General features: G+C 42.7%; 1 protein-coding gene across 3 annotated transcripts in view; it reads right to left on the bottom strand.

The window, feature by feature from the left end:
• Positions 1-18,683, bottom strand: part of rarab (retinoic acid receptor, alpha b) — a 210,618-nt gene extending 191,935 nt beyond the window's left edge. For 2 of the 3 annotated variants that reach the window (XM_052131689.1, XM_052131695.1), the window contains exon 1: positions 18,564-18,683. The gene's annotated coding sequence lies outside the window, so the exon portion shown is untranslated. The remainder of the gene's footprint in view (positions 1-18,563) is intronic. The other variant, XM_052131690.1, reaches the window with a different exon arrangement.

Raw genomic sequence — 18,683 nt, 5'->3', positions numbered from 1 at the left:
AGGGTGTGCTGAGCGACTCAAGCCAGGACTCCTAAGCAACCAAATTGGCCCGGTTGCTAGGGAGGGTTGAGTCACATGGGGTAAACTCCTCGTGGTCATGATTAGTGGTTCTCGCTCTCAATGGGGCATGTGGTAAGTTGTGCGTGGATCATGGAGAGTAGCATGAGCCTCCACATGCGGATTCTCTGCGGTCTCGTGCACGCCGAGCCACGTGATAAGATGCATGGATTGAATATCTCAGAAGCGGAGGCAACTGAGATTTGTCCTCTGACACCCGGATTGAGGTGAGTAACCGCACCACCACAAGGACCTACTAAGTAGTGGGAATTGGGGTTAAAAACTATTGGTCAAGATTACAATCAAAGAACATATTTCAAATCAGCAATAACATTTCATAAAATTGGAATCGTAAAAACAGTCTTTGCTAAATAGTCTCTGATATGATGTCACAGTATATATTTTTTGGCAACATTTTAGAAAAGGTTAAATGGGAGATGACAAATTTACGGTCACTCTCTCAGCAGCTGAGGTAATATATATATTTTTAAAAATAATTCCAGGGTAATATAACACAAAGCATAATTATATAAATTTACACTCAATATTTTTGAAATGTATATTATGATTTTTTTTTTTTTTGATTTACGCTGCTAAATTAGGCGGATATGCGTCATCACAGTCTGTGAAAAAGGTCTATTGTGCGTTTGTGTATGGTGCTTATCCTGGATGTCTTAACCAAGTGTCTGTATCATGGCAATGCGGATACATCACACCAGAGACCGCTTGAACTCCACCCACTAGTGAAGCAGAGGATTGTAGTTATAAAGTACTTCAATATTTCTTTTTCGCACCAAAAGTGATCATTTGGATTTAGAAGAAAATAATTTAACTGCTGGAGTCATCTCGATGACGTTTATGCTGACTGTCTGAGATTTTTGAAGATATTTTTCTAATTTTCTTCAAATGTGTTCTGCTGAAGGAAGAAAGTCAAACACACCTGGGATATCATGAGGGTGTATTAATAATGAGAGAATTTTCATTTTGGACTATCCCTTTATTGCACTATAAACTAACACGAACAAACAATGAACATTTGTATTTTATTAACTAACATTAACAAAGATGAATAATTGCTATAAAATATATATTGTTAATTGTTTGTACACGATGCCTAATATATTAACTATTTAACAAATGGAACCTTATTGTAAATCATTAAAATAATAATAATAATAATAATAAATCACAAATAATAATAATAATACATTCCAAAGTTTTCAAATATATTATCTACACTGTAAAAATTATGCAGGGTCTTACAAGATTTAACAGTAATTTCTTTCACTAAAATTGCTTTCAGAATTTTATTGTTAAATAAATGTAGGCTAGGTCATTTTCTGTCACATCATAACAAATTAGTGTAAAAAATGAAACAACAATATCACACTGCATCAGGCCCGGCTTCTGACAGCTTTGGAAGGGTAGGCTGAGTCATATCATAGGTGTGCATTTGGGATGGGAGAGGGGTTAATCAGACTACTAATTTAATATCTTTAATTGGCATAACATGGCGCAATTGTCAAGATTATAAGACCCAATATAACTATATTTTACACTTTTTCCACATATTAAAAATATATTGAAATAAATAAACCTTGTATATAATCATACACAGTTAATTAGTTTCCTAAGTTTAACCACTGATATTTCTAAACATAACTAATATTAGCATTATATTAATTAATTTTCTCTTAGCATAATTTCATGGACAGCTGCTTTGAAACAATGGCTGATGTGAAAAGTGCTATACAAATAATTTTGACTTGACTCATAAGATTTAAGTAATGGAGGTAGTATATGCATGGAGTGGAGAGAAATAATATCAAGGAAGAAAATAAGGATGGAGTGAAAGGAAATATATTAGATGGAGAGATCAATAACATATAAGTTTAAGATCCTAAAATTTGACAGAGATTGCAACTGCTTAAAGAAGTAATTATATAATATTAAATTATGACAATTCTTTTTGTTTGACAGAAATGTAATAAGCAATGATACCCTACAAAGGCAAAACGCCATTGAGTTCTGAGTTCAGGTCTCTTATGATTTGTCTGGTGACTGACGAGTTTGTCTCATATTCTGAAATTCAGAGAAACCATTGTGTGAAAATGCAGTAACAACAAAATCCACATCAAAATAATTCAAACCATTTTTCTCAGTTTCAATGTTAGTTAATGAGTATGGCCTTCCTAGTGTAGCAAAGGGTTTTGCTATTTTTACCATTGAAACTATATGTGTAAAGTAATTAAGGGAACGCAGGTATTTGGATGCATGGATGGAAAGTAATGCCATGTAAGCACCAAGATATTTTTTAATGGCAAAAATAGAGTTGTTTAAAAAGCAATGATAAACAATAAACCAAAAACTATCACAGTAGGCTACTGTAAAACGATGTAGGCCTATAAGAGATGTAAGACACGTGGGGACAGACAGAATCTCTCATCGACACCGAATTAACAACAGGGAAAACAGAAGCACGCATCCCACAACAGTGCGGTGCGGTACAATTTTTAATTTCTGAGTGCAGGTGCGGGCGGGATGATGTGTGCGCGGGAACCACTTCCGGGATCAGTGTCCGCTGATGGAGGTGGGGACGGTGGTGCGGGTTTCCGATATCCAGCAGGCTGCCCCCGATCGGGCTGGAGCGTACCGGATTCCGGTAAGAATCAAGGGGGGTACATACCAAGCTTTGCTGGATACAGGCTGTAATCAGACCACCATCCACCAACGCTTGGTTCAACCTGGGGCTTTGGGCACAGCTAAACTGGTGAGGGTAAGGTGTGTGCATGGGGATGTTCACAAGTATCCTATGGTGACCTTGGTGATCAAATTTCGGGGGGAAAAACATAGAATGGAGGCAGCGGTTAGTTCCCGCCTCACTCATCCGCTGATTTTGGGGACCGATTGGCCGGGCTTTAGAAATGTATTAGAGGGAGTTTGCGCGGATGTGTCCTGTGCTAAAATGAGGAGATGTGCGATGTGCGATGCTTTTGCAGGGGAGGCGGAGCCGGGGCCGTCCTCGACCGCTTCAAGTCGGAATGACGAGGGAGGGGGCGGGGTTACCGCCCCTCCTCTCAGGGAATTCCCTGAGGGGGATTTCCCTTTGGAGCAGTCGAGGGACGAAACTCTTAAGCACGCCTTTGACCAAGTGAGAGTAATTGATGGTCAACAACTTCGGCCGGGCATCGCCATTTCATACCCTTATTTTACCATTATAAATGACCGGTTATATAGAGTGACGCAGGACGCTCAAACAAAGGAAAATGTAACACAGCTGTTAATTCCACGGAGTCGCCGGGAAATGGTTTTCCAGGCGGCTCACTATAATCCCATGGCGGGTCACCTAGGAGGAATGAAGACACTGCTCCGTTCTATTGGCCGGGCATTGGCGGCGACATCCGCAGGTGGTGTGCGGCGTGCCGCGAATGTCAGCTGGTTAACCCACCGGCCACCCCAAAAGCGCCATTGCGCCCCCCTTCCACTGATCGAGGTCCCCTTTGAGAGAATTGGAATGGACCTTGTCGGGCCATTAGAACGGACAGCATGCGGACATCACTTTGTATTAGTCCTGATGGATTATGCAACGCGATATCCGGAAGCAGTGCCTCTGAGCAACATCTCAGTGTTGCAGGGGCACTCTTCAAGATAATCTCCCGGGTGGGGATTCCGAAAGAAATCCTCACCGATCAGGGCACAACGTTTATGTCACGTACACTTCGCGAACTTTACGAACTGTTGGGCATTAAGTCGACGCGCACTAGCGTGTACCGTCCGCAAACCGATGGCCTAGTGGAGCGATTTAATAAAACGCTCAAAAATATGATTCGTAAGTTCATACACGAAAACGCTAGGAATTGGGATAAGTGGCTCGACCCCCTGTTATTCGCAGTACGAGAGGTCCCACAAGCCTCCACTGGCTTCTCACCATTTGAGCTGCTGTATGGGCGGCGCCCGCGCGGAGTGCTTGACGTCATCCGTGAAGCGTGGGAGGAGGGATCTACGAATAGTAAGAATGAAATTCAGTACGTTCTTGATCTTCGAGCAAAACTCCACACACTGGGGCAATTAACACAGGAGAATTTGCTCCAAGCTCAAGAACGCCAACGCCGGCTGTATGACAGGGGTACTCGGCTAAGGGAATTTGCACCGGGAGATAAGGTACTCGTATTACTCCCAACATCGAGCTCTAAATTACTCGCCAAGTGGCAAGGGCCCTTTGAGGTCACACGACGAGTAGGGGATCTCGATTATGAAGTTAAACGTACCGATAGAGGGGGGCGCACATCAAATTTATCACCTCAACCTCCTGAAATTGTGGAGGGAGGAGGTGGCCTCTGTGACGTTGGCCACGGTAGTTCCGAGAGGGCGGAGCTCGGACCGGAGGCAAACAAAAACTGCAATCTTAACACTCCGGTTACTTGTGGAGACCACCTCTCACCGCGTCAACTCACAGAGGTTTCCGAATTACAAAAGGAATTTGCGGATGTGTTTTCCCCTCTACTGGGCCGTACAAACATCATACAGCACCACATTGAGACCGAACCGGGCATGGTGGTGCGTTGCCGCCCCTATCGCTTACCCGAACATAAAAAGAAAATAGTACGGGAGTAATTAGATGCGATGCTTGATATGGGCGTAATAGAGGAATCCCACAGTGATTGGTCCAGCCCGGTTGTTCTTGTTCCCAAGAGTGATGGGTCTGTTCGATTCTGTGTGGATTATAGAAAAGTCAACGCGGTGTCTAAATTTGACACGTACCCAATGCCCCGTGTTGATGAACTGCTCGATCGGTTAGGTACTGCTCAATTTTATTTGACCTTGGATTTAACAAAGGGTTATTGGTAGATCCCCTTGACACCAATTTCCCGTGAGAAAACAGCCTTCACTAGGCCGTTTGGATTACACCAATTTGTGACACTTCCTTTCGGTTTGTTTGGAGCACCAGCCACGTTTCAGCGACTCATGGATAGGATCCTCAGACCTCACACCGCGTACGCCGCTGCCTATCTAGATGATATTATCATTTATAGCAATGATTGGCAGCGGCACATGCAACATCTGAGGGCCGTCCTGAGATCGCTGCGGCAGGCGGGGCTCACAGCAAACCCGAAGAAGTGCGCGATTGGGCGTGTGGAGGTGCGGTATCTAGGGTTCCACTTGGGTCATGGCCAGGTGCGTCCCCAAATTGACAAAACTGCGGCGATTGCGACTTGCCCTAGACCCAAGACCAAAAAGGGGGTGAGGCAGTTCCTGGGGCTGGCTGGCTATTATAGGAGGTTCGTGCCTAATTATTCGGACGTCACCAGCCCGCTGACTGACCTCACTAAAAAGGGGGCTCCAGATCCGGTCCAATGGTCGGAGCAGTGCCAACAGGCATTTATGCAGGTTAAAGCCGCACTTTGTGGGGGGCCGCTTCTTCATGCACCTGACTTCTCTCTCCCTTTTGTATTGCAGACGGACACTTCAGACAGAGGGCTGGGGGCCGTACTCTTGCAGGTGGTGGAGGGGGAGGAGCGCCCGGTGCTGTACATTAGCCGTAAGCTCTCCTTAAGGGAGACTAAGTACAGCACCGTGGAGAAGGAGTGTTTGGCCATCAAGTGGGTGGTCCTCACCCTCCGTTACTACCTGCTGGGGCGGGCCTTCACCCTCTGCTTGGATCACGTTCCACTGCAGTGGCTCCATCGCATGAAAGATACTAACGCCCGGATCACCCGTTGGTATCTGGCTCTCCAGCCCTTTAAATTCAAGGTGGTCCACAGACCGGGGGTGCAGATGGCTGTCGCCGACTTCCTCTCCAGAAATGGGGGGGAGGGAGTGGTAGACAGGCCGGATGACGCCCCGGCCTGAGTCGGGCGGTGGGGGTATGTGGCAGCAGCTTTCACCTGAGCTAAATTATGTCTAACACCTGTCTCTAATTTCATTGAGCACGGGGAGAGCGGCATAAAAAGCAGCGAGAGGGCCTCCATGGGGAGAGAGAGACAGAGAGTTATGTGGGAAGCTGAAAGCTCAGTGCTTTATTGTACATGTAAAAGTGTGAAGATTATTTTGTATTACATTGTGGAGACATTAAAGGTGACTGACCTGAACTGCCTTGTGAGGAGTTTCTCTTACAGTACTGTTAAAAATTTTAACAGTATACTTTACTGCAACACTGCAAACTCAAAGTGCTCCTGCTTGTTGAAAAGTGACGTGCTGTCATAGCAACCATGTTACGTTCTGTTTCCGTTTGTCCTGCGAAGGCCGTCTTGTTTAAACTAGGCTTGTTTAAAGGAGGAATCTCAGTATACTGCAGCCTTCAAAGGATGCGTCCTACCTAGCATGCAGCATTCGAAATGAGGCACAGCCTAAAAGATTATTCAGCATAATTTTTTTTTTTTTTTTATTTCAGCTTGAGACTGATGTTTATTTTTATGAAAATAAATGTTTACAGTCTCTGGACATTTACACCATATGATATTTTTTTTACTTTAGGCCCCAGAAAAAAAGAATCAAAATCACTTTTTCAACTCAGCAAATGAAAACATGTTCATCATAGAAAATGTTTTAACAGTTCATGGATTGGCGAGGAGGAGGCGGGAACCAGCTGAACTGTAAACATAAAGTTTTAATGAGAAACTCAACTTAAAACAAATGTAAACAAACACAGACACATATGCAATGCAATTTTGTGTATCTCTCTCTCTCTCTCTCTCTCTCTCTCTTGAACCGGCATCTCCGGCTGCCCTTTATCTTGCTCTCTCACTGATCAGCTGATTCAGTGCCGGCGTACTCATCATGGCCCGGCCCTCTTCCTCGTCATAAGTGTGTATTCAAGCAATTGTTTTAAGTGTCCGCCTGTAAACAAGCCTTGTTTCTGTTATATATATATAATATTAATTAATATATATATAATATATATAATATATTAATTAATATATATTATACTCTGCACCCATCTACTGAGGTACTTCAACTTGGGAGTTAACATTACTTGTGTTTGAACAAAATATTTAAGTGCAAATTGGCTTTATTGTTTTTAGACATTTCTGTTGAAGCAAAGAATTGTTGGTTGTGAGTGCCCACGATGGATACACCTCATGCATCTTCTGAATTCCCATGAAAGAAGGTTGTATTCGAAGGCTGCATTAGGAGTGTCCTACTCGCTTTTCTGAAACGAGACAATGTCGAGAAATGCGACCTTCCGGAGGACACAGCCTTCCAAATAAGACACAGCCAATATGCCAAATATAAACTAAATGCATTATATTTGTAGAGATAGTCCTATATTTTGATTAAATTTTAAGTGTGGAGACCATCTTAGACCAACCTTTCCACCATTGTTTCTGTTAAAATATAAGTTCTCCTGAAAATAACAATCAGTAACTGATGGCAGAATCCCCTTGAACTAGACAACCTGGTTAAACTTCAAATATGTTCCAGTTTCCCTACCTCATGTGAACCCCTCCAAATGTCCACATTTTCCAGCTCTAGTCTGTACTTTGCAGTGCTCTGAAGTTTATCCATCTGCTCCCACATCATACAAGGTCAGACAGCTTACACTATTAACAGCATTCTTGACTATTGCCACATATAAGTAAGGATTGTAACCTGATAGACTGAGAGGATTAAAGGCCAAAGGAACAGTCACGAGTCCCAGCTCGAACCTTAATTTGTTTGCAGACATTTAATTCTGTGCAGATGGCACTCCAGATACTTGTTTTGTTCTTAAATAATCATGGTTATCGATATGTGCTCCTGTGTTCATTTTATTATTGCATTTAGACCTATTAAAGTTGGCTCTTTGGTTTGTTTTCTGCTCAGCATTTTCACCCCTGTGTACCTCTAATTCAAACTTGTGAGAAGATTGTGGAAGTGTTTTATTTAACTCATGTCACCGAGTTCACACTATGCTACCAAGAAGTTAATTGCCCAGTTTCTAATCCCAAAGACATTCTAAAACAATGATTCTGTGTAATATGTGAGGTTCAGTTGTGTAATTTTTCAAACACTTTTTTCTTTTCTGGTTTTGTTTTTTTGTACTGCCTTACAAACATGAGCTGATTTTGAGTTTGTTTAGGACAACTTCCACATCACTCGCTTAACATCTCACTTGAACTTGCCAGAGTGTTGAGAGAAAGGTTTGATCTGGATAAAATTAACCGTAGTTTTATTATAGTGTGGAGCGGAGGGGGGGGCGCGGCCGATCAGAATATCGCGCGCCCGGTCCCCAATCGGCCTGATGAGGCGCGCGAGGGATAAAGGCCGCCGGTGACGATGGTTCAAGAGAGAGAGAATTATGGGCATGTCCATCGTGTGTGTTTGTTTATGTGTTTTGGTTTAAGTTTTCATTAAATTATCATTTATATTGACAAGCCGGTTCTCGCCTCCTCCTTGCCCATCCTTGAGCTATTTTACATATAGTAATATTGTTTTCACCATGTATTTTGGAGGAAGCAATAGTTTTATTTGAATTAACCATGTTGTTACTACAGTCATTTCGTGTTAATATAGTAACCATTTTGTGGTTACTGTAGTAAAACCATGGTTCATTTTCGTTAGTGAAGGTTAGATTTAGGTTTAGGAGCAGAGGTTTGGTGTAGGGTGTCTGTGGGACTCTTAGTCAACACAATAAACACGCTGCAGTGATGCCGCTATAATGTATTTTAGTATTTCAAGTCAAGACAATTTTATTTGTATACCGCCTTTCACAACACACATCGTTTCAAAGCAGCTTTACAGAAGATCTGGCTATATGTCTATAATGTTGATAAATCATCATTGTGTAATTAGATAAATTATGACTGTTAATCACGTTTAAAAATAAGTAATTAAATATAATTGTGTTAATAACCTCATTGAGCAAGCTGAAGGCGACTGTGGCAAGGAACACAAAACTCCATAAGATGTTGATTAATGGAGAAAAATGACCTTGGGAGAAACCAGACTCACTGTGGGGGCCAGATCCCCTCTGGCTAACATCATGAATATAATGGAAATATTACTTATGTATAGTTAAATTCATGGTTTAAAATGATTAAACTAAGTAAGTGTTAAGGGTCAGTGTTTAACCAACGATTTTGTTTGAACTGTAAGATTAATGACCAATGTCTTTGAAGTCCATCCTGGATTAACTGCAGAAGTTCACATAGATGCAATTGTCCTTGTTAATTGGCTGATGAAGGCTTTTGTTTGCAATTGTTAGTCTATGAATTCCATTTCAAGATCATAGTCCATCAATAGACCGAGGTGATGCAGGCAGAGATCAGGTATGTGAAACGCAGTTCAACCTGGCCGGTAATTTCGGTGAGGTTCGGTGTGGTCCATCCTAAATCCAAGGTTCAGACAATGGCATATGAAGTATCCCATGTCTTATGGTTGGAGTTGGCATCAGTTCATCCTCTGAAGTCCATCATAATAGACTGAAGTGACGTTTGACTTGCACCGGCTGCATTTAGTTATCATCATTCAGCGACACGTTGCAATGGAGTCCAACACGAAGCAGGAATGGTGCTGGATCCAGCCGGTTCTGGTAACCTCAGGATAGGAGTCCCGAGGTTGAGACAGGGAAACAAATAAAAAAATATAAGCATAGATGCCATTCCATTTATTGCAGAGTTATAAATCATGATCAATATTTCTTGTTTCTGGTTCCGACAGACCCAACTAAAGCAGCCTAATTGTGGGTTGGAGGATAAATTAGGTGTATGCCTGGCTAAATAGAGGAGTCTTTAGTCTAGACTTAAACTGAGGGAGTGTGTCTGCATCTCAAACAGTGTTAGGGATACTTTTCCATAGTTTAGAAGCCAAATATGAAAAGGATCTACCTCCTTTTGTGGATTTTGATATTCTAGGAACTATTAACAGGCCAGAATTTTGCGATCGTAATGAACGTGATGGACTATAGCGTGGTAGAAGGTCACTTAAGTACTGTGGAGCTAGACCATTCAAAGCTTTGTATGTAGTTAACAGAATTTTAAAATGAATACAGAATTTAACAGGTAGCCAATGTAATGATGATAAAATGGGGCTAATATGATCATATTTCTTGGTTCTCATCTGGCTGCTGCATTTTGAACCAATTGAAGTTTATTTATTGATCTTGCTGGATCCTCCCAGTAATGCATTACAATAATCTAGTCTTGAGGTCATGAACGCATTAATTCGTTTTTTGGCATCAGCAACAGAGAGCATGTGCCTTAATTTAGCAATATTTCTTAGGTGGAAGAATGCTGTTCTACAAACATTGGTCGTTTGATTTTCAAAGGACAGATTGGTATCAAATATATCACCTAAGTTCTTCGCTGTTGAAGATGATGTAACAGTACATCCATCGAGAGTCAAATTATATTGTAGTGGCATATTTTTAGAGTTTTTTGGTCCAATAAGTAGTACCTCTGTTTTGTCAGAATTGAGTAGAAGGAAATTTCTGGCCATCCAATCTTTTATTTCATTGATACACTCTGCTAATTTCAAGAATTGTGAAATCTAATCAGGTTTTGAAGCTAAGTTTTGTTAGCTCTTCACCTATGACAGAGAAGGATTGAAGTTGCACAAGAGGAAAAATTATTTTTATAATAATAACCTGGGGGATTAGATTCATTTAAACTAATATATTAATCCGGTTTAAGCCAGGTTTCAGTCAAACAGAGCGCATCAATCTATGATCTGTAATCATTTCATTAACAATTAGTGCTTTGGTAGAAAGAGATCTAATGTTTAGTAGCCCTATTTTTATATGATGTGTATTTTGTATTTGTTTGTTTTGTTCAAGTTTGACCATAATACAATTTTTTCTAAATTATTTAGTGAGGGTATTGTGTTTGGTAGTTCGGGGAACAGACACAGTCTCTATGAGATTTGTAGGTGATACAGTCTCTATGTGTTGTAGTTTATGTGAACTGTGTGACGTCTCAAGGCAGCTAGCAGATGTTTGGATTAACCAGTTTGTCTGCTTCCTGACCTGGGCCCCAGTTAGTCAAATACTATCATTATTATGACTATGAGCCAAATTACTAGAGGAGAGCGGCACCTTCCCTGGAGGGATGGAGTCCATCTCTCTTAGCAGGTCAGGTTTACCCCAAAAACTCTTCCAATTGTCTATATTTTATTCTTCAGACACCACTCAGACATCCAGCCATTCAGTGACACTAATCTACTGTAAACCTCGTCACCACGACGAGCATGGAGGGGACCAGAGCATATTGCAGTGTCTGACATCCTTTTTGCATATTTGCACACCTCTTTAACATTATCTTTAGTGATCACCGACTGGCGAAGCTGGACATCGTTAGTGCCGACATGGATAACAATTTTAGAAAATGTACATATAGCATTAGCCAGCACTTGTAAATTTGAATGCGTTCGGATGCGAGTCTCTAACTCATTAACCTTCTCTGTCAGCCTGACTAATTCCTTACATTTATCACATGTGAATCCCTCACTACTGACGGAGGAGGTTATTGTAAACATGTGACATGCAATGCAGGAAGAAATAACGTGAGCGGATGCCATGACTTACCGCAAATTATTTGTTGTTGGTTGTTCCTGAGCGTTGAGGGTTTGAGATTGATGTGAATCCCTCACGCAATTGTTTGTTGTTGTTGGTTGTTCTTGATAAGCGTTGCTTTGAGATCGATGCAATAATCTGTGTACCGCAGAGGAGAAAAAATGGGTGCGCGTTGAAAAATATGCAAAACGCGATAAAAATAGAGTGCGGATGCAGGTGGAATATGCGCGCAGTTGAATCGTGATAAGAGAATAATACGAGGGAAAACCCGATGCGTGCTTAAAAATGGCAGATATTTAATTAGTATAATTAGGTTATTAATTAATGCAGGTGCAAATATCATCTAACACAGTTTGCACTTATTGCAAATGAGATGCTTTGTTTTGTACATTTACACTTGCAAAAAGCCTCTGCCTACTATATATTTCTCAATGTTTCCAGCAAGGCAACAGTAGGTAATGTATAATTTAATGGGCACAAAGTACTCAATCCATCCTCTCTTCTCAGGTTAACTAATCTGCTGAAATATATCCCCATTAGGCACCGTACTGCTCAGAGGCAGTGAGTGAATGGCACCATGAGCCGATAGAGAGGACAGAGCTGTGTGATGAAAGGGATAATGAGGGTGATGAGAGTGCAGACAGGGCACACATGGAAGATGGACAAATGAATTATTAACCTCACCTACCACTTCCTACCTTGTCTTCTTCATGTGCCCTTTGAAAATCCACTGACCCACATTCCCTATGAAAAAGTTGCCCAATACATAGTTTAAACAGTGCCCTGTTGTTACTGACCTGATTCATATTTATTTGGTCTGATTCTGGCTTTTTGTCAACATTCAACACAACAAGCTTCTTCAAGCTTCTTCTTGCTCTCTGCATATGGGATTTATCAGTCACCTTCTTTTCTATTCTAATCTATTCCTTTCTTAAAATTTACCTCAACCTTTATATAAAGCCTAACTGATGGAAATACTGGTTCTGATCGACCTTCACCATATGGACGAGAGAGACATGATCACACTCAATGTCAGCATGTTGTTTCCAAAAGTTCTGGTACCTCTAGAATCGGCAAAGTATACCGAATCACTGACATTTCCCATCAGACATTTTTGCATTGGTTTTAGTTTGTTTAACAATCAGGGCTGGACTGGGTGTTTGCTGTCATTTTCTGCATATCACAGCAGCGTTTTGTGGTGCGTTCTGCATATCGCGTCGGCTCATTCTTTCTTATCGAGGCCCATTCGGCATGTTTTGCGGCCGACCCACCAGCCCGCTCGGTTCTACCGGTGGCCATTACACCCCAGATCTCCCCCAAAGTGCATCGACCCACCGGGAAAATGCCCGGTATGCCAGATTACCAGTCCAGCCCTGCTTCCCAAGTGGCTTAAACTGCAACGCATTGCGTCAGCCGCATAAGAGACCCGTTGAAACCAGGAAGTTTAATCAGTGGCTAGTGTGACTCGGATGTTGCACCCTGTAACATTTTATTTTTACTCCACTATTGGTTAGGTTTAGGTTTGGTTTGGGTTGGGGGATATAGACAATACATTTCCCTGTGAGATCAGGCTGGTTTCCGAGAATTCCACTTGCGCCCAGCAACATTAACAGCATTGGCCACTGGGGGCAGTGTTTTGCATTTTGGAAAGCACAGAATGAATTTAGCTAAAGAAAAGTCAACTTACTGTTCCCCTTCTGTCACTCACTAGATGTTGTGTCAATGTTGTGACACTAGGAATCTCTCTTTAGAGCCTCAGTTACCTCTTATCTTTGAGAAAAGGCCAATGAGAATTGGCAAACATAATTTGCATGCCCCTCCCCTGGACATATGGCTATAAAATGAGGTAAGCGTGCGTCTACAGATTTTTTCTTCGGAGCCGAGCAGTTGTGTTTCATCGAGCTGAATAAATCCACTCACCTCTACAAGAGTGCCGCATTCAGCTCCTTTTCTCTTCTCTGCACCCCAGTGTGGACTACGCGCCTGGGCACTTCGACAGCCACATAAAAAAAATTTATTCTCTAAAAGAGTTTATTTCTCTAAAAGAGCAAGCACTTGGACGTTGAACGTCTTTTAAAAGACGCATCTTTTTCAAGATGCCTTTCCATTATTTCTGGATATGGTCATTACCTCTCCACTTCAGACAGCCACGGGCACTGCCTCACGTGTCTGGGCAGAGAACACACTGGATGGTTCATGCTCTCATTGTGAGAACATGACCATGGCAACTTGCTTTCCTTCTTCATGGGGTTGAACGATGAGCTGACGTGGAGGGTACCTTTTACTGCCCAAAACCGACTTCCTCGCTTATCCGCTCTCACTACCCTTGATGGCGGTCCACGGATACATGGAACTCCCTCAGGTGGATAAGGCTGTTACGGTGCACCTGTGCCCGCAAAATGCCTCCACCATCACTCCCATCCAAGGCCTGTAGGTTGACGTCATCTCTGGCGACCAAGGCCTATACCTTCCTGGCAAATTCCCTGAGGAATGACCTTCTTTCTCAGGGACGGGGCACCCTCTGGCATCCTCGCCCAGACCTCTGGAACCTCCATGTCTGGCCCTTGGACAGGATGCGGAAGGCCTAAAACGGTCTACCACCAGCCGTCTTAGATATGATCACTCAAGCTAGAGCTCCCTCTACCAGGCTTTATGCCCCAAAGTGGCACTTATTTGCAAATGGGTGTTCTTCCCGAACTGAAGACCCACAGAGGTGCGCAGTCGGTCAGTGCCCCCTTCCCTGCAGGAGAGGCTGGAGGGGCGGCTGTCCCCCTCCACCTTGAACATCTATGTAGCTGCCATAGCGGCTCACCATGATGCAGTGGACGGTAAGTCGTTTGGGTAGCATGACCTGATCATCATGTTCCTTAGAGGCGGATGAACCCTCCTAGGCTATGCCTGTTCCCCACATGGGATCTCTCCATTGTCCTCTCGGACCATCGGACAGCCCCGTTTGCGCCGCTAGAATTAGTCGAACTAAAGGCCCTCTCCTTGAAGACAGCCCTCCTGATTGTGCTCAATTTCTTCAAGAGGGTTCGGAACCTGCAAGAGTTCTCTGTCAGCGACCCTTGCCTACGTGCCCAAGGTTACTACAACCCCTTTCTTTAGGGTTCAGGCAGTGATCCTGCAAGTGCTGCCCTGGGAGGAGGCAGACCCAGCCTTAGCGTTGCTGTATCCGGTGCGTTCTTTGTGCACCCACTTGGATCGCATGCAGAGCTTTAGGCACTGAGCAGCTCTTTGTCTGCTTGGTGGACAGCGGAAAGGGAACGCTGTACAAAACAGAGGCTTGCCCACGGGATCGTGGACGCCATTGTGTTGGCCTTCCAGACCCGGGCCGTGCCCGTCCCCTTCCATGTTCGAGCACAATCTACAGGTGTGTGGCATCCTCGTCGGCACTGGCCATGGCACCTCTCCAGCAGACATCTGCAGAGCGGCAGGCTGGGCAACACCCAATACATTTGTGAGGTCTTACAATCTTCCGGTTGAGCCGGTATTGTCCCGTGTTTTGACAGGTCCGAACATGTAAAATTTGGTAATACGGTAACAACAGCTGGCCTGGTGTATTGCTTGTGCATACGCCTTTCCTCTCCCCTGAGGTGAAGACGTGCGCTCTACTCCCCCAGTCGAGTCCACAAGTCACAGACCCTGGGTGTCCTTCCTCCCTAGCCCTCTGGGGCGGCTGTGGCTCAGGTGGTGGATCGGGTCGGCCACTAATCGCAGGGTTGGAGGTTCAATTCCCGGCACACACGATTCCACATGTCGAAGTGTCCTTGGGCAAGACACTGAACCACAAGATGCTCCCAATGGCAGGCTAGCGCCTTGCATGGCAGCTCAGCCACCATTGGTGGGTGAATGTGTGTGTGAATTGGTGAATGAGTCACAGTGTAAAGCGCTTTGAATACCGTTAAGGTTAAAAAGGCGCTATATAAGTGCAGACCATTTACCATTTACCCTCTGGCTCTGAACTCAGCGTAGGAAGTTCACAGCCAGACCCACCGCAGGCACTGACTTGCCTGAGCTGGAATAGGTGCTCCACAAGTTCTGATTATTCCAATATCTCCTGTGATGTATTTTCCCTGTCAGTGGACCCGCGTCTCCCTTGGGCAGGTTACGTGCTGTCTGATGCACCTGCTATTTTCGCACACAACAGCTCGCTTGCACATGTATTGGCAGTCCACATAACATGTTCGGTGTTGTGGCGTTTTTAAATAGGGACCCCTAGTGTCACTACATCGACACAACGTTGAGTGAGTGATAGAAATGAATGATGGAAGGAACGAGACGTTGTGTCCCTCTTGCCACAACACTGTACTATGCCGCTGAAATGGCCGGGAACTTACTCTCTTCTCCTCAGCACAAAACCTGTCTAAACAGATGCACACTTCACTCCTTTTATACCTGTATGTCTGGGGGAGGGGCATGCAAATTGTGTTCGACAATTTTCATTGGCCTTTTCTGAAAGATAAGAGGTAACTGAGGCTCTCAAGAGAGACCCCTAGTGTCACTACATCGACACAACGTGTTGTTCCCTCCATCAGGGTGTGAAAGTTACAACAGTAACAAAGACGTTTTTTTGTGAGATCACATTGTGAGATTCCGTCCTTCGGATGAGATGTTAAACCGAGGTTCTAACTCTGTGGTCATTAAAAAGCCCAGGGCACTTCTTGTAAAGAGTAGGGGTCTAACCTCGGTGTCTTGGCCAAATCCCCCCATTGACCCTTATCAATCATGGCCTCATAAAAATCCACATCCATTAATTGATTCTTTCACTCTACTCTCTCCTCTGCACCAATCAGCTGGTGAGTGGTGAGTGTACTGGCACACTGTGGCTGCCATCGCATCATCCAGGTGGATGGTGCACACTGGTGGTGGTTGAGGAGAGTCCCCTGTTCACTATGTAAAGCACTTTGAGTGTAGTGTCAGGAAAAAGTGCTATATAAATGTATCATTAATTAATTAATTCATTCATTCATTCATCAGTCTGGGACTAGAACCTCTTATAAACTTTAATATGTCAGGCATGAAATAACTGAGGAAGGGGATGAAATATAGTTGACTATTGAGGTGTTATTTCTGTGGATGTTATGCAAAAACATGCACAAAATCAGAACAACAACCACAAAAGGCAAAACTGTAACAGTTGCCTGCACAAATTGGTTGGTAACAAGGCCTCTCTGCATGAGCACAGGCACATTCACAAGCTCAATAAAACTGAACAACTCTGTAAACTGCAATTAAAATCCAGAGCACTAATTAGGTGGAAATGACTGCTTGTTAAAAGAGAGCAAGTTTAGGAAATTGACTCAACATGGCTGCCAAAAGCCATTGCAACCATTTCATTAACCCCCGTGCATGGTGCCTTACCTACTGCCAGTTTCAAACTTAAAGATTTCTTCACATACATTATTAACTACTACACACTTTCATGCTTTACAAATGTGTCAATATGCATTTTAGGCACTGGTAAGATGTTCTTGTTTTTAATGCTTGTCTTGAAAGTTTGAATGTGACAAGGATAATCTGCTGATCCCTTTTTAATTAGTTATTGATCAAAACACTGAGCCTTAGAGAAGGAGCAGGGCATTGGACTGCCTCAATTACAGTGCATAAAAAGATCATTGTTTTTGCCCATTTTACATGGCCTTTGGTGTTCATGCATATGTCCTCATGTGTTAATGTGTATGAGTGTAAAACCTTAAAGTTAAAAGTGGTGCACCGATCAGGAAATTTGAGGCCGATACATTCACAGATTTGTTAACATTAAGATCAGCCAATATGTAAAAAAGCGTTTTAATTTTATTTTTTTCATTATTGTAGCATGCTCATCTGTCTTTTTTAAAATATAATACAGTTGTAGACACTGGGACAATTTCATCTCTATGTTTTATTTACATTGTATTTGGTCGCGACTCACGAGTTGACACTTCAATAATCAACATTCACAGCATTTTAACAATTTAATTTCTTTAATCAGACTCTGGGATGGAAACATTTCTTTATTTGAACATTTTTAAATGGATCTTATTTCATACATGTAGATTATATAATGTGATCATTATCATCGCAAATAATCTGTATAATCTTTACTCTGAATATACATTGTTGTTTTTTTGCTTACTGTATACCATTGTCTTGTTCTAATGCTCATTAATGTGTAAATGTACTCATATTTGTCTAGGTGCTGAATCTAGGCACGATTGCTGATCATGGATTTAAGATGAAAACTGGCTAATTTGGATCGATGTCTGATCGATCGGTGCACCCCAGTTAAAAGACTGTTTTCACAAATACACATCAAATACATGACAACAATGATGACATGACAATACGGTACACTCAGGGGCGCCTTAACGCACATGCTTATACTGGCTGAAGCCCAGGGGTCCTACAACTCCCATGGGGCCCAGCTCGTGGCCATGTGGCCCATTTTCACCTATCCATGTTCACAGGAGACGTAGTTGTTGAAATGGTGACAGTGCGCAACCGTTAAAGGAATCTGTGTAGTGCTTGTTCAATTTTTTTCATATGTGAATCCATTTTTCATTCAAAGACAGATACATCTTTTGCCGATATCTTATAAATCAGTTATTTCAGTACAAAATGCAAAAAAAAAAAAAGAACATTTTATTACACAATAAATTAATCAGCATTTCTTGTCTCTCACACTCCCTTTAATCAAAAAGAAGTTCTTACATGCTCCTGCTTCTAATCCTGCTTTTTTTTTTTTTTTTCCTGCAAGATTCCTCTGTCCATTTTAGGACACGGAGCCCACTGGCATGTGAAGGCTAGCTGTCGCTTCACATTAGAGTGAGCAGACATTGGGCACTCAACCCTCACTAGCAAGAACCCTTCATAAAACACACATCCTCTCCATTGCCTAAAAATATCTCTGTGCAAGAGGTAGCTGTAGCACTATGCATGATTTTTTTTCTTACAGAGCAAAGCTACAAGCAGCACAGATTTCCGCTACTGTAATATTAATTTGATTTCAATAAAATCAAAGTTGATTTCTTCTTACCTTAAGAGTGAGTGACACAACATTGAGTGGCAAGTATTCATTAAGATTTAAATATCCATGATAAGTTACAGGCAGACTGCTTCTGCATACCAAAATCTTGCTTTCACTGCTTCTAAAAAG

The sequence above is a fragment of the Xyrauchen texanus genome, chromosome 8, assembly GCF_025860055.1.
Source record: "Xyrauchen texanus isolate HMW12.3.18 chromosome 8, RBS_HiC_50CHRs, whole genome shotgun sequence".
NCBI classification, from domain to species: Eukaryota; Metazoa; Chordata; class Actinopteri; order Cypriniformes; family Catostomidae; genus Xyrauchen; species Xyrauchen texanus.
This window is presented reverse-complemented; position numbering and strand designations above follow the sequence as displayed.